The 27,444-nt window shown below is 39.7% G+C and overlaps 1 pseudogene across 1 annotated transcript in view; it reads left to right on the plus strand.

The window, feature by feature from the left end:
* LOC309807166 (E3 ubiquitin-protein ligase RLIM-like) overlaps positions 1 to 2,832 on the plus strand; it is a 54,064-nt pseudogene extending 51,232 nt beyond the window's left edge. The window contains exon 4 of the transcript in view: positions 2,825 to 2,832. The product of the transcript in view is annotated as an E3 ubiquitin-protein ligase RLIM-like (transcript). The remainder of the gene's footprint in view (positions 1 to 2,824) is intronic.
* Positions 2,833 to 27,444: the final 24,612 nt, after the last annotated feature.

Genomic DNA, 27,444 nt, shown 5'->3' on the forward strand with positions numbered 1-27,444 from the left:
ACGTTAAGGCAGACAATGACAGAATTTAGTAACTCAAATAACCTTATGGACAGTGACAGTAATTTAGAGCATAGTGTCTCACCTCCAAGTCAAAACATGGAATGGCTAGAGTCACCTAATGGTAGTAGTAGTGGTATATTTGGTTCTGATTCAAATGCTAGCTATGATACCCATTCAAGTTCCACACTGAGTTGGCATTCAAGCCCCAATTGTACGTCTAGTTCCAGTTCTAGTCCTATTTCTGGTTCCAGCTCAAGTGATGAAAATTCAGGAATTAGATCACGGATGTTTGAAGGCATTGAAGAAACAAACTTATCATCAGAGACCAGCCAAGGGGTTAGACAAATTAGCCTAATAATATATGATGAAAGTGACTCTGGGTCCTCCCATAATCTGCAAACTACAGGACTCACCAAAGCACAGATTGACAGCTTGGCTGTAAGATCTTTTGGTGAAAATGATGCACTAAAAGCCTGTAGCATTTGCCTTACAGAGTACACAGAAAACAGCAAGCTTCGCATACTACCTTGCTCCCATGAATATCACATTCACTGCATTGATCGCTGGCTGTCTGAGAACTCTACATGTCCGATTTGTCGTAGGCAAGTAGTGGATTCCAATGAGAGTGAAAATCCTGATCGATGAATTCTCAGCTATATAAAGTGTTATAGGGCTTCCCTGGTGGCACAGGGCTTGAGATTCGGCCTGCCGACGCAGGGGACTGACAATAAAAATTAATTTCACACCATAGCAGTTCACTGAATTTCAATAAAAACTTAGCATGTGCACTGGGTTGGGATGTTCCTGATTCCATGGGAGAAATGTCTTAATATGATATAATGAATCTAGATAGATCCTAGTAGTATTATCTCATTATGTAAATCCCAGACATCTCTTAGCCCTGTTCAATCCTGGTTGTGCATGCAAAGAAACAGAAACCCAACCAAATATCAATAATTAAGAAGCCATTTAAGACTACATTAGAGTCATTCACATAAAGAAGTCATGTTACATTCCTAGAATGCCATAAAAAGCTTTGAAACCCTTCTCTTCCTATCTCTCTCCACAGCAGTTTATCCCACCTCCCTAACACTACCTTAACGTTTCGCCTATTCCCCACTACCAATGTATCAGTCAGTTCTAGCTAAAAACTGATGGCACACTTTAAAAGAGTGATGGAATAGCATTTAATGAAGAGACTAAAGTGTGTAAAGAATGAAGGGAAACCAAGAGATGATGAAGTACCCTGAGGCTAGCAGCTGTGAGAAGCTAGTATTATAACCACTAGGTTTGAAGGGGCATAGAGAGATAGCAGTTCCTGCAACCCAGAATGTCTTCGAGTTATAGGAGAAGCCCACCCAACAAGAGATGTAACCTTAGAAAATGGCATCCACTGCCAACCTAAAGTTTGGAAGGGGGCAGATCATGGAAATAAATACCCTTGCCTTCTTTCCTCCTGACTTCTAATCACTTATCAGTAGTTCATATTAACCAAACCCAACCTGAAGACACAGAGAGACTGGTCCATGAAGCTGATAAAGATCAGCCTCCTGGAATCACGAAGCAGGGTTAAGAAGGATAGCGAGTAGATCCGGTAAGCAAATCAGAGACCATCTACCACAACCAGCATTCCCAACTCTCTTCAAACCCAGCCTGTGTATGCTTTCTTGCCTCTTCCGCTTCCGCTTGTTCTTTATTCCACTCTATGACTCAGCTCTTTAACAACCCTCTCTATTTTCCTTTCATTTACTCAGATCTTGTATTTTTAAAAGTGATAAGATGACAAAGCCTTAGAACTTAATTACCTTTCTCTTAAACATGTCACACTTTGATTTGCTGTGATTGTAAACAACTAAGGATAAAGGGCAGTTATAGGTATGTCTTTAATTTTTGCTTCTTCAATATATTCAAGCTTCAATTTCTTTCTATATATGTTTAGTTCATATAATTAATTTTTAAAACAGATTCTAATTTCTTATAAAGGGTTTTATGGTTTATATATGACTCAATCATATGATTAAGAGTGAATTCATGTGAATGACCCAAAGTAGCCAATTGCTGCTTGGAGCCTCACAAGCTGCAATATGAAAGCCTTAAAGGTAAAACTTGGCTTCAGGAAACATGTCTACATAGTTCAATTCCAACTGTCCCCAGTAAAACCATCACCCAAAACCCCGAGTATTTGAAATCAAAATTTAGGTCATGCTTCCTTCCAACCTAAACATAGTGAAGGATTTTTCTCCTAATTCAGCCTGAAAGCTATTTTTGGGGGGTTGTATTGGCCAGTCCAGAAAATTTTGCTTAAATTTTTCAATCCTGGTATAGGTGAGAGTACATTGTATTATAACCTAAAGCAATAATCAGAAATTTTGTGCAATGTGCAGCCTATACAAATGTAGGCAGTGTTAAGTATACACCTTCTCTAAAAAGTTAAAGTCAGCAACATCACTGACCTTTCTTTTCTCTGTGAATTGCTGGCAGCCACAGTATTTGCACATAACTACAAAATATAAATGGGGAGTGGTGGTGAAGTTTTTGAAAACATCTTTGAGGTAGCATATTTTTCACACAGAAGATATCTGCATGGCCAGAAATGAAGGCTTGGCTCAAACCTCTGAAATTTACATTAACTTCTGAAAGTTGTTTGAATAGTCTGATTTTTAGGAAGTATTTTTGATATCAGATATACTTCACTTAAAGTGAGTAGAATAATTATAACAGTACTTGGCTTTCATACTATCCTAACAGATTAAAACCTTCCAAAGGATGATAATTGCTTAATTAATGCTTCAGTACATTCACATTCACTTTCTGTGGTCGACAGAATTCTAAGATGATGCCCAATGATCTTTGTAGGAGCCCCTCCCCTTGAGTATGAGACCTGTGAATGTGATGGAATATCATTCCCATTATTAGATTATGATATATAGCACAGTTGATTGGGAGATTATCCAGAGTGAGCCTGACCTAATCAGGTGAGCACTTAAAAGGCACACAGAGGACTTCTAATCCAGATAAGATGGTTTATACTTCCCTCTCCCTGCTCCCCCTTTATACGCACAACTATATATCCTGGAAATAATATGAGACAACCAAAGGAGATCTCTGAAAGGTCTAGAGAAGGTGAATTGCCTAGGGACCCTCAGAATGGATGAACAGCCTCATGGCAGGGCACCTTATGACCCTCTACCAACAAAAAAATGTGATCCAGGCCCAGCATTTCCTAACTCCCAACTTAGTAACAGGAAGTGGCTCAAAGAGGCTCTTCCTCCATCACATCAAATGGGAATCCCCCAAACACCAGGCGAGCCTTGCAGAACCTGCAACGACGAACAATTGGAAGCCCTGATGACACTAAGTGACCAGGGAAAGTGCTTTCCTTCCCCACTGGGCCTGAGATCCCCCTTCACCACCCAGACACATCAGTGGCTAAGGGTCCCAGCAAAAGTGCTCCTACCACAAAAAGCTCCCACCTGGACAATGCTCTCCTCAGATGGGCCTGAGACTCCTCTCCCCTCCCCAGAAACACCAGGCAACTTGCTGGTACCGGCAACGGAGATCCCTCCACAGAAAGCTCTCAACCTGGTAAGCACCCTCCACTCCTTACAGTCCAGGGAGACCCTGTCACAAGTGCCTGGCCCAGGAAGGACTCTTCATCACGTGTTCCAGAGATTCCCTTCCCTCACCAGAAGCACCAAGTGCCGTATCCTGGGGAAGATACTTCAGACCCCATAAGCAGCATGAGAAGGGACCAGAGGTAACCCCACCTGCACAAGAGAAACAGACCAAAAGAGTACCACAAAGGGTCAGAAAATTAGGTTATCATGGAACCACCGTCCATAAAAGTACAGGAAATGTGTGCCAAACCTATAAAGAGTGAATGCCTGCTAAAAATTTAAAAAAAACAAAACACTTTAAATAGGGACCAAAGTATCCTAACATAATAGCCAAAATGTCCAAAAGACAATAAAATATCACTACTTATACCAAGAACCAGATACATGACAGCTTGAATAAGATGTGACAGATGATGCCAACAGAGATGAATTAGATGTTAGAATTATCTGACAAGGGTTTAAAAATGCTGATTTCAGACCTTTAAGACCTTGAACACAGAACCTAGTCACTCCATGCCAGTATCCCCACCTATAGAACTGTGAGCTAATAAAGGGATGCTGTTTTAAGCCATTACATTTGTACTAATTTCTTATGCAGCAACAGACAACTAATACAACTTCTCATCTAGGATCCGTCCTGTACCTAGAAAATGATTATAATGAGTCCTAGACAAGTAAATGGCTTAATGTCTTGGTTCTAGGCCCACTATAACATTATATTCTACCATTTTTCCCAAAAATGGAATCCCTAATTCCTGCTACTGAAGCTTCTAGAAGACAGTATCCTTCCTGTTTGAACAACCACCAATATCGTATCGCTCTAACTTTACTTCACATCACCCTATCTCATTCTACCAGTATATGCTGCTTATATCATAAACCCAATTTAACACTCTGACTTTGAAACTATAGAGCCACTTATTTTTCTCTCAAAGCGATTGCTGAGTATTATATTGCTCTTCCAAATCATATTCCTCTCTGTCTGCCCTGACAAATCAGAAATGGAGAAGATTTGTACCTGAATCTTCTGAGCTCAACCTGATACGTTTTTTACATTACAGTATATCAGTTTAAATACACAGCATCACTGTGGTTGTGAGCATAACTATTTCCATCTTAAGAATTTTCTCTGTATTTTCTTGGTAGTTTTTAAAACATTTGTTTATTTTGGCCTAATTCCAAAAAAAACCCCTTATCTGAATAACAAATTCTTTTTGAAAGTAGTTATAGCCTGTGGATAAGTTTTTGATAGCAATATAAAGTCTATCTTTTTTGGCTAACCATGAAAATAAGTTGTGCTCTCAATATTCCATGAAGAATTAAGTAGAAAGATTCTTTTGTAAATGCAAACAAGCCTGAGCATCGAACAACATGAACATCAAAACACTGCATGTACTGGAAAGTTCACAAAGAAATGTGACGTTTCTGTTAAGTAATATTACTTGTTATCCATATGCAATACTTTGAGATCTTCAGTATCTTCTTTACTACAATTAACCAAACATTTCATGTCTTTTCATTATTTGAGAGGTGAATGTATACTCCCTTCAGTGAGAAGTTCCTGGTATGAGAATTTCGAATGGAAACTGAACTGCATTTCTTTTCTGTCACTTCATTTAAGATTTGAAAATTCTTTACCATCCTAACTCAGGCTTTCTCCCTATGAAATAAGAGGCTCTCCTTTGTGTGATATTCAAAACTCTCCATTTTTAAGCATCAAGCCAGCATCTTTAACATCACTGCAAAAATGTGGAGATTTGGAAAAGCATGTTGGGGAAAATCCTTTTTCTCTCATCCACCATTCGTAGAGGACAGACACTAATTATAAGCCAACTCTGGGCTCTGGGTTCTCCATTCTCACATCACTAGTCACAACACAGTTATCTACCACCCCTGGCCTTGTCATCTTCTATTCTGGAAGTGTATTTTTTTTTTTCTTTAGTAGCACTTGTGACTATCTAAAACATTTTTTATTTATCTTGTGCTTGTTTTCTTCCCCATTCCTATCCCAAAATAGAAGCTCCAAAAGATCTTTCTTTTTTTTAAAATTACTACTACATTTCTAAAAACTAGAACAGTTACTGGCATACACACACACACACACTCACACACACACACACACACACACTGCTTCAGAATTTTTGGCCACTGTGAGCATCCCAGACTTATTTTTCACCCTTTATTCTCCAAAGAAAACCTATTTTAATACTGTTACCTACCATCCAGGATTTGATGTATTTGAACATAGATCTCTCTCACTTACTTAACATATTTGTATAGGGTTTCTTGCCTATTAAGTTATAATATCTGCCAACCATTTTCTAAATCACTATTTCAGGCGTTCAACACTGACCAAGAATGTGCCATGCCCGATGCTGGGTGCTAGGGTTATAGTTACGAAGTACAGCACTTATCATGACGAAATGTATTACATTTTAAAGAAGGCAGATGAATAAACTTACAGTAACACTCTAGGTCAGGGATGCCCTGACACAGATTCAGATACAGGATAAAATGGAATGATCTAGGAGGAGAAATCTACACTAATAATTCAAACCTCCTTAAAGTTGGGTTATATCTGAGTTGTATCTTACAGGACTAGTAGCAATTAGCCAATGAAATGAAGTCATTAATTTTATTCTAAGCAAAATAAACACTGCATGCAACAGTAAAGATGCACTGAAAATTTAGGGCTCAGTAAACAGTAAGTATGAATCATCATGCTCTGGGGTAGAAGAGGAAGAGATGTAAGTACATTAGCGAGAAATGAAGAGATGAGGCCAAAGAGGTAACAAGTGGTATTGTGTATCAGGCTGAAGAGTTGAACTAGATCTTCTAAGCAATGCACAGTCAACACGATTTTTCTTTTCCTTTTTTTTTAAATTTTTTTTATCAGTTTCTGCTTTATAACAAAGTGAATCAGTCATACATATACATCCGTTCCCACATCCCTTCCCTCATGCATCTCCCTCCCTCCCACCCTCCCCATCCCACCCCTCCAGGCAGTCCCAAAGCACCGAGCTGATCTCCCCATGCTCTGCGGCTGCTTCCCACTATCTATCTACCTCACGTTTTGTAGTGTATATATGTCCATGCCTCTCTTTCGCTTTGTCACAGCTTACCCTTCCCCCTCCCCATATCCTCAAGTCCATTCTCAAGTAGGTCTGTGTCTTTATTCCCGTTTTACCCCTAGGTTCTTCATGACATTTTTTTTTAATTCCATATATATGTGTTAGCATACGGTATTTGTCTTTCTCTTACTGACTTACTTCACTCTGTATGACAGACTCTAGGTCTATCCACCTCATTACAAATAGCTCAGTTTCGTTTCTTTTTATGGCTGAGTAATATTCCATTGTATATATGTGCCACATCTTCTTTATCCATTCATCCGATGATCGACACTTAGGTTGTTTCCAGCTCCGGGCTATTGTGAATAGAGCTGCAATGAACATTTTGGTACATGTCTCTTTTTGAATTATGGTTTTCTCAGGGTATATGCCTAGTAGTGGGATTGCTGGGTCATATGGTAGTTCTATTTTTAGTTTTTTAAGGAACCTCCATACTGTTCTCCATAGTGGCTGTACCAATTCACATTCCCACCAGCAGTGCAAGAGTGTTCCCTTTTCTCCACACCCTCTCCAGCATTTATTGTTTCTAGATTTCTTGATGATGGCCATTCTGACTGGTGTGAGATGATATCTCATTGTAGTTTTGATTTGCATTTCTCTAATAATTAATGATGTTGAGCAGTCTTTCATGTGTTTGTTGGCAGTCTGTATATCTTCTTTGGAGAAATGCCTATTTAAGTCTTCTGCCCATTTTTGGATTGGATTGTTTGTTTTTTTGCTATTGAGCTGCATGAGCTGCTTATAAATTTTGGAGATTAATCCTTTGTCAGTTGCTTCATTTGCAAATATTTTCTCCCATTCTGAGGGCTGTCTTTTGGTCTTCTTTATGGTTTCCTTTGCTGTGCAAAAGCTTTTAAGTTTCATTAGGTCCCATTTGTTTATCTTTGTTTTTATTTCCATTTCTCTAGGAGGTGGGTCAAAAAGGATCTTGCTGTGATTTATGTCATAGAGTGTTCTGCCTATGTTTTCCTCTAAGAGTTTGATAGTTTCTGGCCTTACATTTAAGTCTTTAATCCATTTTGAGCTTATTTTTGTGTATGGTGTTAGGGAATGATCTAATCTCATACTTTTACACGTCCCTGTCCAGTTTTCCCAGCACCACTTACTGAAGAGGCTGTCCTTTCTCCACTGTACATTCCTGCCTCCTTTATCAAAGATAAGTTGACCATATTGCATGGGTTTATCTCTGGGCTTTCTATCCTGTTCCATTGATCTATCTTTCTGTTTTTATGCCAGTACCACACTGTCTTGATTACTGTAGCTTTGTAGTCTAGTCTGAAGTCAGGGAGCCTGATTCCTCCAGCTCCATTTTTCGTTCTCAAGATTGCTTTGGCTATTTGGGGTCTTTTGTTTTTCCAAACAAATTTTGAAACTTTTTGTTCTAATTCTCTGAAAAATGCCAGTGGTAGTTTGATAGGGATTGCATTGAATCTGTAGATTGCTTTGGGTAGTAGAGTCATTTTCACAATGTTGATTCTTCCAATCCAGGAGCATGGTATATCTCTCCATCTATTTGTATCATGTTTAATTTCTTTCATCAGTGTCTTATAATTTTCTGCATACAGGTCTTTTGTCTCCTTAGGTAGGTTTATTCCTAGATATTTTATTCTTTTTGTTGCAGTGGTAAATGGGAGTGTTTTCTTGATTTCATTTTCAGATGTTTCATCATTAGTGTACAGGAATGCCAGAGATTTCTGTGCATTAATTTTGTATCCTGCTACTTTACCAAATTCATTGATTAGCTCTAGTAGTTTTCTGGTAGCATCTTTAGGATTCTCTATATATAGTATCATGTCATCTGCAAACAGTGACAGCTTTACTTCTTCTTTTCCAATTTGGATTCCTTTTATTTCCTTTTCTTCTCTGATTGCTGTGGCTAGAACTTCCAAAACTAGGTTGAATAAGAGTGGTGAGAGTGGGCAGCCTTGTCTTGTTCCTGATCTTAGTGGAAATGGTTTCAGTTTTTCACCATTGAGGACAATGTTGGCTGTGGGCTTGTCATATATGGCCTTTATTATGTTGAGGAAAGTTCCCTCTATGCCTACTTTCTGCACGGTTTTTATCATAAATGGGTGTTGAATTTTGTCGAAAGCTTTCTCTGCATCTATTCAGATGATCATATGGTTTTTCTCCTTCAACTTGTTAATATGGTGTATCACATTGATTGATTTGCGTATATTGAAGAATCCTTGCATTCCTGGAATAAACCCCACTTGATCATGGTGTATGATCCTTTTAATGTGCTGTTGGATTCTGTTTGCTAGTCTTTTGTTGAGGATTTTTGCATCTATGTTCATTAGTGATATTGGCTTGTACTTTTCTTTCTTTGTGACATCCTTGCCTGGTTTTGGTATCAAGGTGATGGTGGCCTCGTAGAATGAGTTTGGGAGTGTTCCTTCCTTTGAAATTGTTTGGAAGAGTTTGAGAAGGATGGGTGTTAGCTCTTCTCTAAATATTTGATAGAATTCGCCTGTGAAGCCATCTGGTCCTGGGCTTTTGTTTGTTGGAAGATTTTTAATCACAGTTTCAATTTCAGTGCTTGTGATTGTTCTATTCATATTTTCTATTTCTTCCTGAGTCAGTCTTGGCAGGTTGTGCATTTCTAAGAATTTGTCCATTTCTTCCACGTTGTCCAGTTTATTGGCATAGAGTTGCTTATAGTAATCTCTCATGATCTTTTGTATTTCTGCAGTGTCAGTTGTTACTTCTCCTTTTTCATTTCTAATTCTATTGATTTGAGTCTTCTCCCTTCTTTTCTTGATGAGTCTGGCTAATGGTTTATCAATTTTGTTTATCTTCTCAAAGAACCAGCTTTTAGTTTGGTTGATCTTTGCTATCGTTTCCTTCATTTCTTTTTCATTTTTTTCTGATCTGATCTTTATGATTTCTTTCCTTCTGCTAACTTTGGGATGTTTTTTGTTCTTCTTTCTCTAATTGCTTTAGGTGCAGGGTCAGGTTGTTTACTCGAGATGTTTCCTGTTTCTTAAGGTGGGATTGTATTGCTATAAACTTCCCCCTTAGAACTGCTTTTGCTTCATCCCATAGGTTTTGGGCCGTTGTGTCTCCTTTGTCATTTGTTTCTAGGTATTTTTTAATTTCCTCTTTGATTTCTTCACTGATCACTTCGTTATTGAGTAGTGTATTGTTTAGCCTCCATGTGTTTGTATTTTTTACAGATCTTTTCCTGTAATTGATGTCTAGTCTCATAGCATTGTGGTCGGAAAAGATACTTGATACAATTTCAATTTTCTTAAATTTACCAAGGCTTGATTTGTGACCCAAGATATGATCTATCCTGGAGAATGTTCAATGAGCACTTGAGAAGAATGTGTATTCTGTTGTTTTGGGATGGAATGTCCTATAAATATCAACTAAGTCCATCTTTTTTAATGTATTATTTAAAGCTTGTGTTTCCTTATTTATTTTCATTTTGGATGATCTGTCCATTGGTGAAAGTGGGGTGTTAAAGTCTCCTACTATGATTGTGTTACTGTCGATTTCCCCTTTTATAGCTGTTAGTATTTGCCTTATGTATTGAGGTGCTCCTATGTTGGGTGCATAAATATTTACAATTGTTATATCTTCTTCTTGGATTGATCCCTTTATCGTTATGTAGTGTCCTTCTTTGTCTCTTCTAATAGTCTTTATTTTAAAGTCTATTTTGTCTGATATAAGAATTGCTACTCCAGCTTTCTTTTGATTTCCATTTGCATGGAATATCTTCTTCCATCCCCTTACTTTCAATCTGTATGTGTCTCTAGGTCTGAAGTGGGTCTCTTGTAGACAGCATATATATGGGTCTTGTTTTTGTATCCATTCAGCCACTCTGTGTCTTTTGGTGGGAGCATTTAGTCCATTTACACTTAAGGTAATTATTGATATGTATGTTCCTATTCCCATTTCCTTAATTGCTTTGGGTTCGTTATTGTAGGTATATTCCTTCTGCTGTGTTTCTTGCCTAGAGAAGTTCCTTTAGCATTTGTTGTAAAGCTGGTTTGGTGGTGCTGAACTCTCTCAGCTTTTGCTGGTCTGTAAACGTTTTAATTTCTCCATCGAATCTGAATGAGATCCTTGCTGGGTAGAGTAATCTTGGTTGCAGGTTTCTCTCCTTCATCACTTTAATTATGTCTTGCCACTCCCTTCTGGCTTGTAGAGTTTCTGCTGAGAGATCAGCTGTTAACCTTATGGGGATTCCCTTGTGTGTTATTTGTTGTTTTTCCCTTGCTGCTTTTAATATGATTTCTTTGTGTTTAATTTTTGACAGTTTGATTAATATGTGTCTTGGCGTATTTCCCCTTGGATTTATTCTGTATGGGACTCTCTGTGCCTGCTGGACTTGATTAACTATTTCCTTTCCCATATTAGGGAAGTTTTCAACTCTAATCTCTTCAAATATTTTCTCAGTCCCTTTCTTTTTCTCTTCTTCTTCTGGAACCCCTATAATTCAAATGTTGGTGCGTTTAAGGTTGTCCCAGAGGTCTCTGAGACTGTCCTCTGTTCTTTTCATTCTTTTTTCTTTATTTTGCTCTGCAGCAGTTATTTCCACTATTTTATCTTCCACCTCACTTATCCATTCTTCTGCCTCAGTTATTCTGCTATTGATCCCATCTAGAGTATTTTTCATTTCATTTATTGTGTTTTTAATCAATGCTTGATTCATCTTTAGTTTTTCTAGGTCCTTGTTAACTGTTTCTTGCATTTTGTCTATTCTATTTCCAAGATTATGGATCTTGGAAATAGAATCTTGGATCAGCTTTACTATCATTATTCTGAATTCTTTTTCAGGTAGACTGCCTATTACCTTTTCATTTGTTAGGTCTGGTAGGTTTTTATCTTGCTCCTTCACCTGCTGTGTGTTTTTCTGTTTTCTCATTTTGCTTATGTTACTGTGTTTGGGGTCTCCTTTTTGCAGGCTGCAGATTCGTAGTTCCCGTTGTTTTTGGTGTCTGTCCCCAGTGGCTAAAGTTGTTTCAGTACGTTGTGTAGGCTTCCTGGTTGGGGGGACTAATGCCTGTGTTCTGGTGGTTGAGGCTCGATCTTGTCTTTCTGGTGGACAGGTCCACGTCTGGTGGTGTGTTTTGGGGTGCCTATGGCCTTATTATGTTTTTAGGTAGCCTCTCTGCTAATGGGTGGGGTTGTGTTCCTGCCTTGCTAGTTGCTTGGCATAGGGTGACCAGCACTGTAGATTGCTGGTCATTGACTGAAGCTGGGTGCTGGTGTTGAGATGGAGATCTCTGGGAGATTTTCGCTGCTTCATATTATGTGGAGCTGGGAGGTCTCTTGTGGACCCGTGTCCTGACGTTGGCTCTCCCACTTCAAAGGCACAGCACTGACTCCTGGCTGCAGCACTAAGAGCCTTTCATCCACCCGGCTCAGAATAACAGGGAGAAAAAGCTGAAAGAATTAGTAGAAGAAAGAAAGACAGAGGGAAAGAAAGGAAGAAGGGAAGAAAGGAAGGAAGGAAGGAAGAAAGAAAGAAAGGGAGGAAGGAAGGAAGAAAGAATGAAAGAAGGGAAGGAGGGAGGAAGGATGGAAAGAAAGAAAGAAAGAAAGGAGGGATGGAGGGAGGAGTGAAAGCAAAAGGAAGAGTGAATGGAAGAAGGGAGGGAGGGAGGGAGGAAGGAAAGAAAGAAAGAAAGACAGGAGGGAGGGAGGGAGGAAGGAAAGTAAAAGAAAGTGGAAAGAAGGGTGGGAGGCAGGGAGGGAGGAAAGAAAAAGAAAGAAGGAAAGGAGGAGCAGAAGGAGGGAGGGAGGTAGGGAAGGTAGGAAAAAAAGAAAGATCAGGTAAAGTAAAACAGAATAAAGTATGAAATATAGTAGTGTTATTAAAATTAAAAAGTAATTATTGAAAAAAAACGGACAGATAGAACCCTGGGACATATGGTGGAAGCAAAGCTATACAGAGAGAGTCTTACACAGAAGATTACACATACACATTCACAAAAAGAGAGCAGGGGGAAAAATCAAAAATCTTGCTCTCCAAGTCCACCTCCTCAATTTGGGATAATTCATTGTAAAAAGATGAAAAGGGGGGAAAGTCTTAAATCTTGTCCTCAAAGTCCACTTCCTCAATTTGGGATGATTCGCTGTCCATTTATGCACTCCACAGACACAGGGCACATCAAATGGACCGTGGTGCTTTAATCTGCTGCCTCCGAGGCTGCACAGAGAGATTTCCCTGTCTCTTCTCTGCTCTCACAGCTCCCGGGTCTCAGCCTTGGACCTGGCCCCGCCTCTGCGTGTAGGTCGCCGGAGGGCGTCAGTTCTTTGCTCAGACAGGACGGGTTTAAAGAAGCCGCTGATTCAGGGGCTCTGGCTCACTCAGGCAGAGGGGAGGGAAGGGCGCGCAGTGTGGGGCGGGCCTGCGGCGGCAGAGGCCGGCGTGACATTGCAGCAGCCCGAGGCGCTCCGTGCGCTTTCCCAGAATAGCCGTCCCCGTGTCCCGGGACCCCGGCAGTGGCGGGGTGCAAGGCCCCCCGGAAGGCGGGGCGGACAGTGACCCGCGCTCGCACACAGGCCCTGCGGCGGCGGCATCAGCAGCCCCAGCGTCCCACGCCCATCTCCGAGGTCTGCGCCTGTCTCCTGCGCTTCCCCAAGCAGCCCTCTTAATGCCTTCTCCTGGCGCACCAGGAAACAAAAGGGAAAAAAGTCTCTTGCCTCTTCAGCAGCTCCAGACCCTTTCCCCGGACTCCCTCCGGGCTTGTCGTGGTGCACTAACCCCTTCAGGCTCTCTTCCTGCTGCCAGCCCCAGTCCTCTCCCTGCGCTCTGACTGAAAGCCGATACCCGAGCCTCAGCTCCCAGCCCCGCCCGCCCTGGCGGCCAAGCAGACAAGCCTCTCGGGCTGGTGAGTGCCTAAGGGCACCGATCCTCTGTGCCGGAATCTCTCCGCTTTGCCCTCCACACCCCTGTTGCTGTGCTCTCCTCCGCTACTCCGAAGCTTTCCCCGTCCGCCACCTGCAGTCTCCGCCCGCAAAGGGGCTTGTAGTGTGTGGAAACCTTCCCTCCTTCACGGCTCCCTCCCACTGGTGCAGGTCCCGTCCCTATCCTTTTGTCTCTGTTTATTCTTTTTTCTTTTGCCCTACCCAGGTATGTGGGGAGTTTCTTGCCTTTTGGGGGGTCTGAGGTCTTCTGTCAGCGTTCAGTAGGTGTGCTGTAGGAGTTGTTCCACGTGTAGATGAATTTCTGATGTATCTGTGGGGAGGAAGGTGATCTCCGCATCTTACTCTTCAGCCATCTTCCTCCGGGGTCCGATTTTTCTAATAGGAATAAAATTTTTCAATTTTTAGAATGGTCATACTAGCAGGGATATGAACAGTTTGTCAAAATTTAGATTGTCCCACTTATGGTGTTATGGCATTAACTGGAAGAAAAAAGTATAAAGTCCTGATATAATGGTGAGACAGTTGAGATATGGATGCATATAGATTCAAGTAGTATTAAAGAAGCACAATAAAATTTGGTGGCAGCTTGGATAATTTAAAGATGACCTTAAGTTTCTGGTTTAGGTGACTGAGTAGATGGTGAGAAGTTCCACTGATATAAGAAATGCAATATAACTTGTTTGTCATAGTAGAGGAATAGATGACAATTCAGCTGGAATCTCTGAGATTTGAGATGTCAGAGTGATATTTTAGTGGCAATGTTCATCTCGCTATCACGGAATATCAAGTATGCTTCTAAAATCAGGATAAAGATGCCAGACTGAAGTCAAAGAAGTATGAGGTATTGCCTGTGAAAGTATGTTCCATGGTAGTAGTGGAGGGAGATGGATGGAATCCTTTGGAACAGGAGCAATTATAAAGAAGACAGACATAATGAAGCTAGCAAAGATAATCAAGACAGAAAAATGAGAGGTGTAAAGATAATCATAAACACAGAGCTCATGGTCTTCATTCATAAATATGAAGAGAAAACAAAATATCTCTAGATGTTAAGAAGAATGTAAACTACTAGGAAAGCAAGGGTTTTGTAATTTTCACTACAATAGTCATAGCACCCAAAAAATACTGCCTTGCCCAAAGTCGATGTTCCATAAATATTTGTTGAGATATTTGAGATAGGCATGACATAAGAGAGAATAAGATAAATATTAAAAATAGCAAAATAAATCCTGGGAGAAATAAGAATAATTCATGGACTAGGAAAGAACCTGAAAGGCTTAGTTTTACCATGAACAGATGGAGACCTGCCACTATTCTAAACACATACAAATGTTGAAAGAATAAGTCTTTGGCAGGAACTGTAACAAACACACTGGCCATTATAGATCACCTGGAAACAGTCTTTACATATCTTTTTTAAAAGGCTCCTTTTTAAAAGAAAGAATTGGTAAGAGGGTGGTTAAATGCCTTTCTGTCAGGCTTTCTGTTTGGAGAAAAAGGTGTAGGTGAAGTAACTCTGCCCCACATAGACTTTCAGTCTACGTCTCCCTCTTGCCATCCTGAGTTACTCAGGAGTTCTGCTGAGCACATATATATCTCAGAAGCTGAAGTCCCCTCCTTGCATATTATAGTAGTGGACTTCCCTTTCTTTCAGATTTCACCGTTATTATGATAGGTTTTTGAGAGGCAAAGGTAATGGCTACGTATGCTTGCAGTCACAAACATCTTGAAGCAGAGCCCATTTTCTTTTGTATTTTGAAATCCAATATAAAGGAATTTAAAAATTCAGCAAGAGGGAAAAGGTTTCAGAGTATTTGGACTTGAAAGAGTATATACCCATAACTTCATTTTTGCAAGAAAATTAGCTTCTTGAAATCTTATGCAATTGCTGCCATGGTCATTGTATTAATTTTAAGTTGTAATTTTAGAGAACACTTACAAATTAGTTTAAAGGCTAGAAAGGAATTTATTGACTCACAATACAACAAATTTGAAAGTGCTGATACTTTCAGACACAGGTAAGTGTGGGGGCCCAAAGAATATAAATAGAAAATGTTTCTCTGACTTGGATATTCTTCCCTCTGCAGTTTGTTTTGTTTGTTTTGTTTTGTTTTGTTTTGTATTATTTTGGGGAAACCTTTCTCCAAGGGGTGGCAAGAAAAATGACCAAACACAACTCTATTTTTGTATATTACCAATTTACTGAACCCAAGCAAAGAGACAGCCTTTGTACAAAAGACTGACTCAGCTTGGGATTTCTGTTAAAACCTCAAGTTCAGGGAATTCTAACTGGCCAGGTCTTGGTCACATGCCCAGCACGAGAATATGGAGGTGGGATCTCCAAGCCAAACCAGATGGAAATGTGGACAAATTCACCAAAAGTAGCAATGAAGGTCTTCTAAGGGTTCTCTTTTGTTTTTTACACTCTTCTGGAATCAATTCTGGTGGTATATATTTTACTAGGAAATAATCAATTTCATCCAGGTTTTAGATTTTTACAGCATATTTATGTTCCATGCATCATCATAAATTTAATATATTTCCCTTTGTGTTATTTTTCTTTCTGTTCCTATACTTTATACCTTGGCTTTCTCCCTTTTTCCTTGATCAGAATATCAAATGACATTCAATAAACTCTACATTAAGGTTTGGTTGGACAAGTAGAACCACTAGAAGGACTTTATTATAGAGATTAAACCTTACATGATAGTGGGGCTTTGTTAAGCAGTCTATGTAAATCCACTGCCCCTGCCTCTTGGTACCAGTCTTGAAGTCAGTAGGGCTGGCAGTCAGGAATGAGAGATGATCTGAAGTTAGGAGATCAAGGATAAGCTGGAACCTTCAAAGATAAGCTATAATCCAACCAGAAAAAATGAACTGAACACCATATTAAAAGGATTATACATCATGACCAAGTGGGATTTATGTGTAAAATGGTTCAACAGACAAAAATCAATCAATGTGTTACACCACATTAACAGAATGAAGGACAGAAAAACCACATGATCATCTCAATTGATGCAGAAAAAGGCAGAAAAAGTATGTTCATTGGAGTTCAAAGCTCCATAGAAAGTTTAAATAACAAATTTGATACAAGTGAATTTGAATTTTATAAGTTGAAAATAAGCCAGAAAAAAATGATGAGATTAAATGAAAATGTGAATGATAAAGGAATAAAGGATAAAACGGAAGACCCACATTCATCTAATAATATTTTTAGAAGGTGAGATTAGAGTGAATTTAACAAGTATTTGAAGAAATAGTACTTCTCAGAGATTAAGTTAGAAATAAATCCTCAGATAAAAGAAGTGCATGGAGTCACCAGTAAAAGAAATGAAAACAAATATATGACTATATCCTGTATCGTATACCTCACCTCAGCCTGATCCTTCCTTTGTTCCACATTAAAAGAATGTGCAACACTGGCAGACTACTTATATATACAATCTGACAGTGTCTCACTGTGTTCATGATTGCAACAAATCTATCCTCCACCTCTCTCCTTACTCCAGCAGGTAAGAATATTCCTAAAGCAACCCTTTCAGTTCTCCCACAGGCTAAACCCATGGATGAATTCTTTCTCCTTTCTTCACATTCCCTCCCCATAATTTTGAGATCCAGTTTACAGAACTTCCAGAGGTCAAATCCCAGCTTGATCATGCATTCTCATATTGAATCGCCAGCCTTCCCTGCTTCACTGCTTTTGCCCTGCAATCCGGTTCACTTGCATTGTACTCTCTAATTAAATAATATCACATAAACTCTTGGCCTGAGGCTCTGCTTTCTGGGGAACCAAGGCTAAAAAACAGCTGGTAAACCACATCACATAATGGCAAAGAGGAAAGTCTACAAAGCAACTTGGAAGAAAGAAAGAATATCAAATAAAAAGAGCAAGTAGACTAGTAGCAATCTTCTCATCAGTAACAATAGATGCCAGAAGATAACTGAAAGCACTATCCTTAAAGTACTAATGGAAAAATCACTCTTAACCTAGAATAGAACATTTAACTAACCATATTAAAAAATGAAAGAGATGACATTTTCGGACAAAGACAGAAATTTCTACCTATAGATCTTCAATACTAAAACTTCCAAGGAATAGGTTTCTTACTGAAGGGAATTAAACTCACTGTGAAGAAGTGGGATTAAGGAACAAACTGAGCAAAGAAAGTGATATACAGGTAGATAAATCCAAGAAGTTTAACTGTTAAACACTGTGTAATTGTGTGACTAATTTGGGGGCCAAGTCAAAAATAAAGTGCAGGGGCTTCCCTGGTGGCGCAGTGGTTGAGAGTATGCCTGCCGATGCAGGGGACATGGGTTCATGCCCCGGTCTGGGAAGATCCCACATGCCACGGAGCAGCTGGGCCCATGAGCCAAAATTACTGAGCCTGCGCGTCTGGAGCCTGTGCTCCGCAACAAGAGAGGCCGTGATAGTGAGAGGCCCACGCACCGCGATGAAGAGTGGCCCCTGCTCTCCATAACTGGAGAAAGCCCTTGCACAGAAACGAAGACCCAACACAGCAAAAAAATAAATAAATAAATAAAGCAAAACTGTCAACAAGTAAAAATAAACACTAAAAAATAAAAAATAAAATAAAATAAAGTGCAAATCAATGGAATATTACTCAGCCATAAAAAGAAACGAAATTGAGTTATTTGTAGTGAGGTGGTTGGACCTAGAGTCTGTCATACAGAGTGAAGTAAGTCGAAAGAGAAAAACAAATACCGTATGCTAACACATGTATATGGAATCTAAGAAAAAATAAAGGTCATGAAGAACCTAGTGGTAAGGTGGGAATAAAGACACAGACCTACTAGAGCATGGACTTGAGGATATGGGGAAGGGGAAGGGTAAACTGTGACAAAGTGAGAGAGTGGCATGGACATATATACACTACCAAACGTAACATAGATAGCTTGTGGGAAGTAGCCACATAGCACAGGGAGATCAGCTAGGTGGTTTGTGACCACTTAGAGGGGTGGCATAGGGAGGGTGGGAGGGAGGGAGATGCAAGAGGGAAGAGATATGGGAACATATGTATATGTATAACTGATTCACTTTGTTATAAAGCAGAAATTAACACACCATTGTAAAGCAATTATACTCCAATATAGATATTAAAAAAAAGAAATTAGAAACTAAAATAATAATAATAATAAATAAGTACAATTAAAATAGAGATGATAATTACATGGAGATGATATAAAATACAATCAGAACCAATGCTTTGAAACTCATCAATTTTGTTTTCTGTAAGGGTTAGAGCTATTAAATATAAGACTGTGATCACTCAAGTAGGAATGTTAGACCTTTAATTACTAAAAATCTAGAATTAGAATAGATAAACTCCAAATCTGTTGAGGGGAAAAACATAACATTGAATGAAAAATGCAAGTTACAAAAGGAAATATATTATTTATGCAAGTTCAAAATATAAAAGAGTAGAATAGGATTTCTAACTATAAACAAATTCTTGATTTACAAAAATATGGATGCTAGAGTATAGTCAAACTTTAGACAGTGTGTAACTAAGCAGCAAGGAAAATGCCATGGACTTTGAGAGCTCTCATGTGTATCACTAATATTTTATTCTAAAACAAGGTACCAATCAAATAGGGAAAAATCACATCTTGACTCTGAGTTTTGGATATACTAGTGATTCTGTGCTGTTTTATTAAGTTTAAATAGTTGTAAACAGTAAAAGTTAAAAAAAAATCTGTAATGGATCAATGTCCTTTACTAAGTCCTGAGTCTTAGATCATGCTTTCTCCTCCTCCTTGGGCCAGTCCTTCTCTCTTCCTCCTTTTCCTTTTATCTCTAGTACATAACCTTGTATATGGAACATAGTAAGTACACATTAAACATGTGTTGACATGAATAATTCACATGAATGAGCTTTGCAAACTAAAGCCATTATCCTAAACATAAACTCCTCACAAAATAGCACAATTGTCTTCCAAGAAGTGAACCACTATAATAAACTCTGTTATGTGCTACAGAGTACCTCAACATTAGTAAATGTGAAAATATGTACCATAATTAGAAAGCTATCTTAAAGAGCATTAAAAACAAAAGAAACAATTAACCAGCATCAGTATATTAGGTAAAAATTGCTTTGTTAGATGTCTTTCCAGAAAAGTGCTAGACTACAGAAAATTGTAGACTGAGGAATTTTCTAAATATGATTCTGACGTGAATCCTGTAGACCTATTTTTGCAAATAAAAGTTTCTGTAGAGAAAGTGACATCATATAACACTGGTGGAACCAAAGCTTTTATGACTAAAGTACTTACTGGTGCACAATTATATATAACTTTGGTGGGAGACTATTAAATATCTAGCATGCGAAGGTAATCTATTAATCTAAGAGTATAATTTTTAAAAGAGGTGAGAGTAGAAGGCCAATTTTTATGATAGCATAAATGCTATCAGAATTGCACTTGCATTACTATTATAAAGTAGGACACTCACTGGTACAGAAAAATAGGTTTCTCAAGTGTGGAAGGTGAAAGAAAGAATAATGGAAATTTTAGCTTTTTGAACATAAAAATGTGAAATATATGCTTTAGCAATGAAAATGAAACTACAAAATAATCGTTTTTATTAAAAATATTTTCTTTCCCGTTACTAGGTCTTGCTAGAATACTTTTAACCAGATCATTTAATTCCCATTTCAATCCATTCTATATACCCGATTTGGTTATGATTTCTAAAAGTAATATGTATTCCCCCCCCACACCGCAATATTGCACACAATATGAAAAAAGAATATTAAGCTTACCGTGAGATTGAGTAAAACCTATCATTATGCAGTGTCCTCATAATGAGATTGCATAGTATAAAAAGAACAAAACAGAATTGAAATAATGTATGAACATCCATATGTTATAGTTAGTTCTACTTGGGTGACACACTATACAATAATTCCGTGAAATGAATTGGAGATAAATATCTCAAGACTTGAAAAAAAAATCCAAATTCACAGACATTAATCTACTCTAGCATTAATTTTACTACTGTTCTTTAAAAATACTGTGAGCCTTTCTTGAAAATCTATTCTAAGTCAAACTCTCTTTCATAGTCAACTATGATTTTTATACATTTATTCTGTGGACTCAAGGAGAGAACTGAATGCTGATATCAAAATGTCCCTTGAGTCCACAGATAGATTCATTGACAATCATCTATATACATAACAAAAAAACATGAGCTGATACTCACTACACGCAACACTTTTGGTATTCGTACTTATAGTGTTTCCTTCAAATTGATGTTCCATAGATTTTTGGTATACAATTATTTATGGAAAAAAAGATGAAATATTAAAATCTATAAAATCACATAAATACACATACAGTTGATAATGTCTATAAGCAGTTAAACCAAATTTTTAATTCATATTTTATTTTTTGCATTTTTGTGAGAAAAGTATCAAACTCAAAGAAAAGTTGAAAGACCAGTATAATGAATAAATATACCAACAATTAATGTACCACAATGCCAGTTTTCTCTCTCTCTCTCACTCTCCAAACACAGACACACACACACACACACACACTCACACACACCTATGTCTCTTTTATCAAACAATCTGATATTAGCCTGAGGATATTATACTTCACCTCTAAATACTTCATTATGCCTGTAATGAGGATACAAACCCATATCACCACTACCACACTTATGAAAATTAACATTAATTCAATTCTATCATCCATTATACAAAAGTGGAGGAAAATTTGGGACCCCAAAATATGCCTCTTTGGCATAAGAATTATTTTAGACTGGTTATTTTTTAAAAATGAGCAGACTCAGGAGAAACTCAGAAAACCAAGTAGAAGTTAGCCTTTTGTAAAGGACATTTACAAGGGGAAATCTCCATTTGTAAGGGTGTCTCCCCCTCTATATCAGAAAAGGAAGGATGACTCTAAATCTCTAGAAACTCTTATCAGTAGAGAGGAAAATGACTTAAATCTGCATAACAAACATATCTTTATTTACTGTGCTTTGCCCGATAACCTCCCATAACTGCCCCCCCACACTAAACATCTTCTTTGTCTTTAGCTGGAGATGGTATCTCAGGTGGTGGCTTGGGCCATTTTGGGGAGATACTCAGTTTTCCTGGGTACCTCCCATGTATATAGGAGGTATACCTGCTATTAAATTCTGTTTGGGGACTTCTCTGGTGGCACAGTGGTTAAGAATCCACCTGCCAATGCAGGGCACATGGGTTCGAGCCCTGGTCCGGGAAGATGCCACATGCTGTGGGGCAACAAAGCCCGTGCACCACAACTACTGAACCTGCGCTCTAGAGCTTGCGAGCCACAACTACTGAAGACCGCATATCTAGAGCCCGTGCTCTGCCACAAGAGAAGCCACCACAATGAGAACCCGCGCACTGCAACGAAGAGTATCCCCAACTCACCACAACTAGAGAAAGCCCGCATGCAGCAACAAAGACCCAATGTGGCCAAAAATAAATAAAATAAAATAAATAAATTTATGTTAAAAATTCTCTTTTTATTCCTGTTACTCTGTATTTTATTATAGGAGGATTAAAGGGGAACACATTTTTCTACCCCAAAAGATGTCTCTTTGGCATAAGGATTATTTTGAGCGAAAGATAATCAAAATACATCAGAGGAAAAGCCCTTTAGCTCCTCCTCAACAGCTTAAATTTACATTGGAAAGGGAGCCTGTACCAGGAAAAAAGCTATTACCAGAGAGAACTTTTTACCTAAGAGACTTACTTGCATAACAGGGCAAACTTTATTTTCTAAACATCTCTTCCTTCCTGTGAATGGCCTTCTTTCCCTTTGTACCCCCAAACCCCTACCCCTTTCCTTAGCTCAGAATGTTATATAAGCTTCAATTCCCTGGCTGCCTTTTGGGGCTCTTATTTGTATGGGACTCCCATACATATAAAATTAAATTTGTTTTTCTCCTGTTAATGTCTTAGGTCAATTTGATTATTAGACCAGCCAAAGAACCTAGAAGGGTAGTAGGAAAATATTTCCACTCGAGTTGGCAACCATGAAGCGACCTTCACTGGCTGGACACTGCTCACTCTGGCTGCTGCAGCTGAGAGAACCTGGGACCTCTGACAAAAGCCAAAAGAAGAAATCTCATGTCAGTCTCCCAGATCTCTGCCTGCAGGGTCTGATGGAAGTGAAGGTGGTGAGAGTCCTTTGCTTTTTCTAAATTTAGATTAGCAGGAGAAAATATTTGGGTGAATTCGTTCCTTAGGAACACCTACTCTGGTAAAAATTTGATATGAGTACTCTTGTTTTCTATTGATTCTTTTCCTACTGTTTCTTTTCTTTGTTTATGTCTTTTGTGTCATTTGCCATAAGGATGAAAACCACAGTGTATAACAGAGGCAAAAGTCCTATAAGCTTGTCATTTGAGCCTGCCTCACAGACTGGTGAGTTCACAGTCCTCACCAGACAGGCACTGTGAGTTAATGTGCACATGAGGTAAAGGCTATGACTAATGGAATTTCAGAAGCAAGCCACAAAATTGGTGGGCACAGTCGAGCACTTAAAAGCTGTTAGAGCACTTGCAACCTAACTCCAAGACCCCCAGGTTAGGATAAGTTGGTCATGAATGGGTTAAATTGACTAGGTCACCACCAACCTCAAGAAAATTTCCATGTCATGAGGTACATGGTAAAATACCACAATCCCCAATCCAGTGGCACATGCCTCTTAGCTATCAGTTTGGCTCCAAGAGACCCAAGGCTTAGCTGAAGCCATTCATGTGTACATGAAAAAAAAAAAAAAGAGGTGCAGGAAATTTTCCTTTTGTGTTGTTCTATGCTTAAGAGCTTAGCTTTATGACCAGTGAGAATATCACGTCTAGTCTCCACCACCTGGAAGGTACCTATACTTATGTGCATTTCCAGTTGAAAAGACTGGGATTCCAAGTGCGGTAGCCAGTTGATCAGAATCACTGGTAACAATCTGGGCTTGCAACTGGCATCTCTTTGTCTGACTATGCCAGCTCTCAGGGGAGTCTGTCACAAGGGGCCCTGTGCCATAAGGGGCCTTTGTCACCTCAACCTTCATTGTCTCATTCTAGATATTGTTAGGGCTGCATGTTTGCAGTCTCCTTTGGGACATTTCTTGCATCCATGGTTAAGCCATAAAAAGTCTTATTAGTTTGATTTGATATTGAGATTAATATAAGATCCTACCTGTCAATTGCCAGACAATAGGAGCTTCGAATTCGCTATATTTAAGTGTAATGGCTATTGTTAGGGACTCCCTTAATAAGACGAGAGAACAGAAATTAGACTCAGAACAAAAATAACATCTACACCTGACATAAATTCCCCTTTTTCATCCTCTTATACATTCCTTTACCCCCAACTCCCTGTCCCTGACCCTCCAGATCTTTTGGCTCTCTGGGCCTCTGGTCTAAACCCTACGTCTCAAAATCCAACTCCATCACCTCAGTGAGCTCCCTTAGGTCCCCAGATTCCTCCAACTTCCCCCCAAATCCATTAAACATCAAGTTGCCTGTTTTGACTTCCCTTTCTTTACAAGATTTACAGAGAGCACTCTGGCCTAACCTCTAGGCCTGGGGTATACAGATTAGGCATTAAAATACTAAAAGCAAGGAACTGAATTCAGAACAAGTACCAGAGACAGATGGTAGGGATCATTTTTCCATCCCTTATGACCCTTGCCACTTTCCAGGGCTCTGTAAACAGGCTCTGCCAGCTTTAGGCCTTCCTATGCAATGCCTCTGTGGTTGTTTCCAGGACCCACACCACAAAAAATTCATGTACCCTAGACAGCAGCAGATCTTCTAAGTTATAAAGCCTTTTACCTCAACTTTCAGAACATCTTACCAAATTTAGAGAGGAATGGAAAGCTTAGTGGCCATTCACAACCACACTCACAGCAACCTAGATCGACTGTTAAGGGATGTTCTTCCCACCCTTGATTATACTACAGCTATCAGACAAGCCAGGCAGTCCCCTGAGGAACACCTCCCCGCTGCAGAGGAAACAGATGGCCAGAAGTTCTCCCAGGCCCTCCTACAAATGATCGGGAAATGGGTTACCTGGAGGCCAATGTTTAGGGGCTAGTAGAAGCAATAGTACAGGTTTCTCCCTAAGGAGAATTGGTCTGAGGTTGAATTTGGTACTCAGAAAGGTCTTTCTTAAATGCTTTAGACAGACTTTTTGAAGGCATACTGCATTAAACCCTCAAGCTCTAGAAATCTTTTAATTTTCATCTTAGTTGGAAATCTCCCTGATATAAAGAAGCAGGTTTAGTTGGATGGGCACATCAGTCCCTTGATAGGCTGTTAACCAGGTCTTTGGGGAATTGGAAACAACAATGTTTGTCTTACAAACCTCTAAAAAACCAGAAATGTGGCTCTAGAAGCAAATCAAATTCCACCTATTTTACCAATCTCCAAACCTCCCCTATTCATCTCAAAATGCTTGTAGATATTGTTAAAAACCAGGACATTGGAGACAGAACTGTCTTGCACTTAAGAAAAAGAAAAATTTAAATAGTAATTACCCTGGACCTCTGAAAACAGGCAAATATGCCTGAAAAACTCCATCTTGGAGAAAACTTGGATACTTTCTCTGTGATGTAGATTTTCTACCTCCATGTCCTCTATTGACTCAACAGCCATTCCCTAAAATGCAAATCTTAGGGAGATGTTCCTCATCAGAAAAACGAGGAGGGATGGTAATTAGAAATTGGGAAAATAAAAAAATCTTAAATGTCCTCTCCACAAACATTAATAAAAAGCTTTAGCCATCTGAGCAGGTGAACATCACTTATTCCAACTGCCAAAATAAAATTTGGATCCACCTGTTCATTTATAAACTAGTGAGTTTTGTATTACTGTACCTTAATCATAGCTAAAATTTTAAAACTATAGTTATAAGGCCTGTTTGCATCTGTCTGTATGTTTATGTGTGTCTATATATGTACGTGTGTCTATATATGTACATTGTATATGTGTGGTATTTTTCTACCTTAGGATGGTATTGCCAAAATTAATTTGTAAAAGAGCTCTATTTAGTTGGGTTGAAGGTCAAGTACTTGAAAAAATTGGGTCTTCTAAAACTCTCAGAAATATAGAAACTAACCCAAGTGTTAATCTGGGATAATCTTCAGTAAATAAAACCTAGTTTAAGTTTGTTATTTTAATTAAAATGTGTGTTGGTTTAATTACAATAATGAATGTAAACAAATTTTATTCTACCTGAGTTTACTAGAACTGCTCCTATAGAACACCCACTGATCGCTGGCAGAAGACTTCAGACCTCCCAAAAGGCAAGAAACTCCCCACGTACCTGGGTAGGGCAAAAGAAAAAACAGAGACAAAAGAATAGGGACGGGACCTGCACCAGTGGGAGGGAGCCACGAAGGAGGAAAGGTTTCCACACACTAGGAAGCCCCTTCGCGGGCAGAGACTCCGGCTGGCGGAGGGGGAAAGCTTCGGAGCCACGGAGGACAGCGCAGCAACAGGGGTGCGGAGGGCTAAGCAGAGAGATTCCCGCACAGTGGACCGGTGCCGACCAGCACTCACCAGCCCGAGAGACTTGTCTGCTCACCCGCTGGGGCAGGCTGAGGCTGGGAGCTGAGGCTCGGGCTTCAGTCGAATCCCAGGGAGATGACAGGGGTTGGCGGTCTGAACACAGCCTGAAGGGGTTAGTGCACCACGGCTAGCCGGGAGGGAGTCTGGGAAAAAGTCTGGACCTGCGGAAGAGGCAAGAGACTTTTTCTCCCCTCTTTGTTTCCTGGTGCGTGAGGAGAGGGGATTAAGAGCGCTCCTTAAAGGAGCTCCAGAGACGGGCGCGAGCCGCGGCTAAGAGCGCGGACCACAGAGACGGGCATGAGACACTAAGGCTGCTGCTGCAGCCACCAAGAAGCCTGTTTGAAAGCACAGCTCACTATCCACACCTCCCCTCCCAGGAGCCTGTGCAGCCTGCCACTGCCAGGGTCCCGTGATCCAGGAACAACTTCCCCGGGAGAACACACGGCACGCCGCAGGCTGGTGCAACGTCACGCCAGCCTCTGCCGCTGCAGGCTCGCCCTGCACTCCGTAGCGCTCCCTCCCACCGGCCTGAGTGAGCCAGAGTCCCCGAAGCATCTGCTCCTTTAACCCCGTCCTGTCTGAGCGAGGAACAGATGCCCTCAGGTGACCTACACGCAGAGGCGGGGCCAAATCCAAAGCTGAACCCCGGGAACTGTGCGAACAAAGAAGACAAAGGGAAATCTCTCCCAGCAGCCTCAGGAGCAGTGGATTAAATCTCCACAATCAACTTGATGTACCCTGCAACTGTGGAATACCTGAATAGACAACAAATCATCCCAAAATTGAGGCGGTTGACTTTGGGAGCAAGATATATTATTTTTTTCCCCTTTTCCTCTTTTTCTGAGTGTGTATGTATGCTTCTGTGTGAGATTTTGTCTGTTAAGCTTTGCTTTCACCATTTGTCCTAGGGTTCTGTCCGTCCATTTTTGTTCTTTACTTTAAAAAGAAAATTGATTCCTTGATAATTATATTTTACTGTAATAACTTTATTTCATTTTATATTACTTTATTTTATTTTATTTTATCCTCTTCCTTCCTTCCTTCCTTCCTTCCTCTCTCTTTCTTTCTTTCTTTTTTCATTCACTTTTTCTCCCTTTTATTCTAAGCCGTGTGGATGAAAGGCTCTTGGTGCTTCAGCCAGGCGTAAGTGCTGTGCCTCTAAGGTAGGAGAGCCAAATTCAGGACACTGTTCCACAAGAGACCTCCCAGCTCCATGTAATATCAAATGGCGAAAATCTCC

This window comes from Mesoplodon mirus (genome assembly GCF_964341445.2).
Source record: "Mesoplodon mirus genome assembly, chromosome: 1".
Taxonomy (NCBI): domain Eukaryota; kingdom Metazoa; phylum Chordata; class Mammalia; order Artiodactyla; family Ziphiidae; genus Mesoplodon; species Mesoplodon mirus.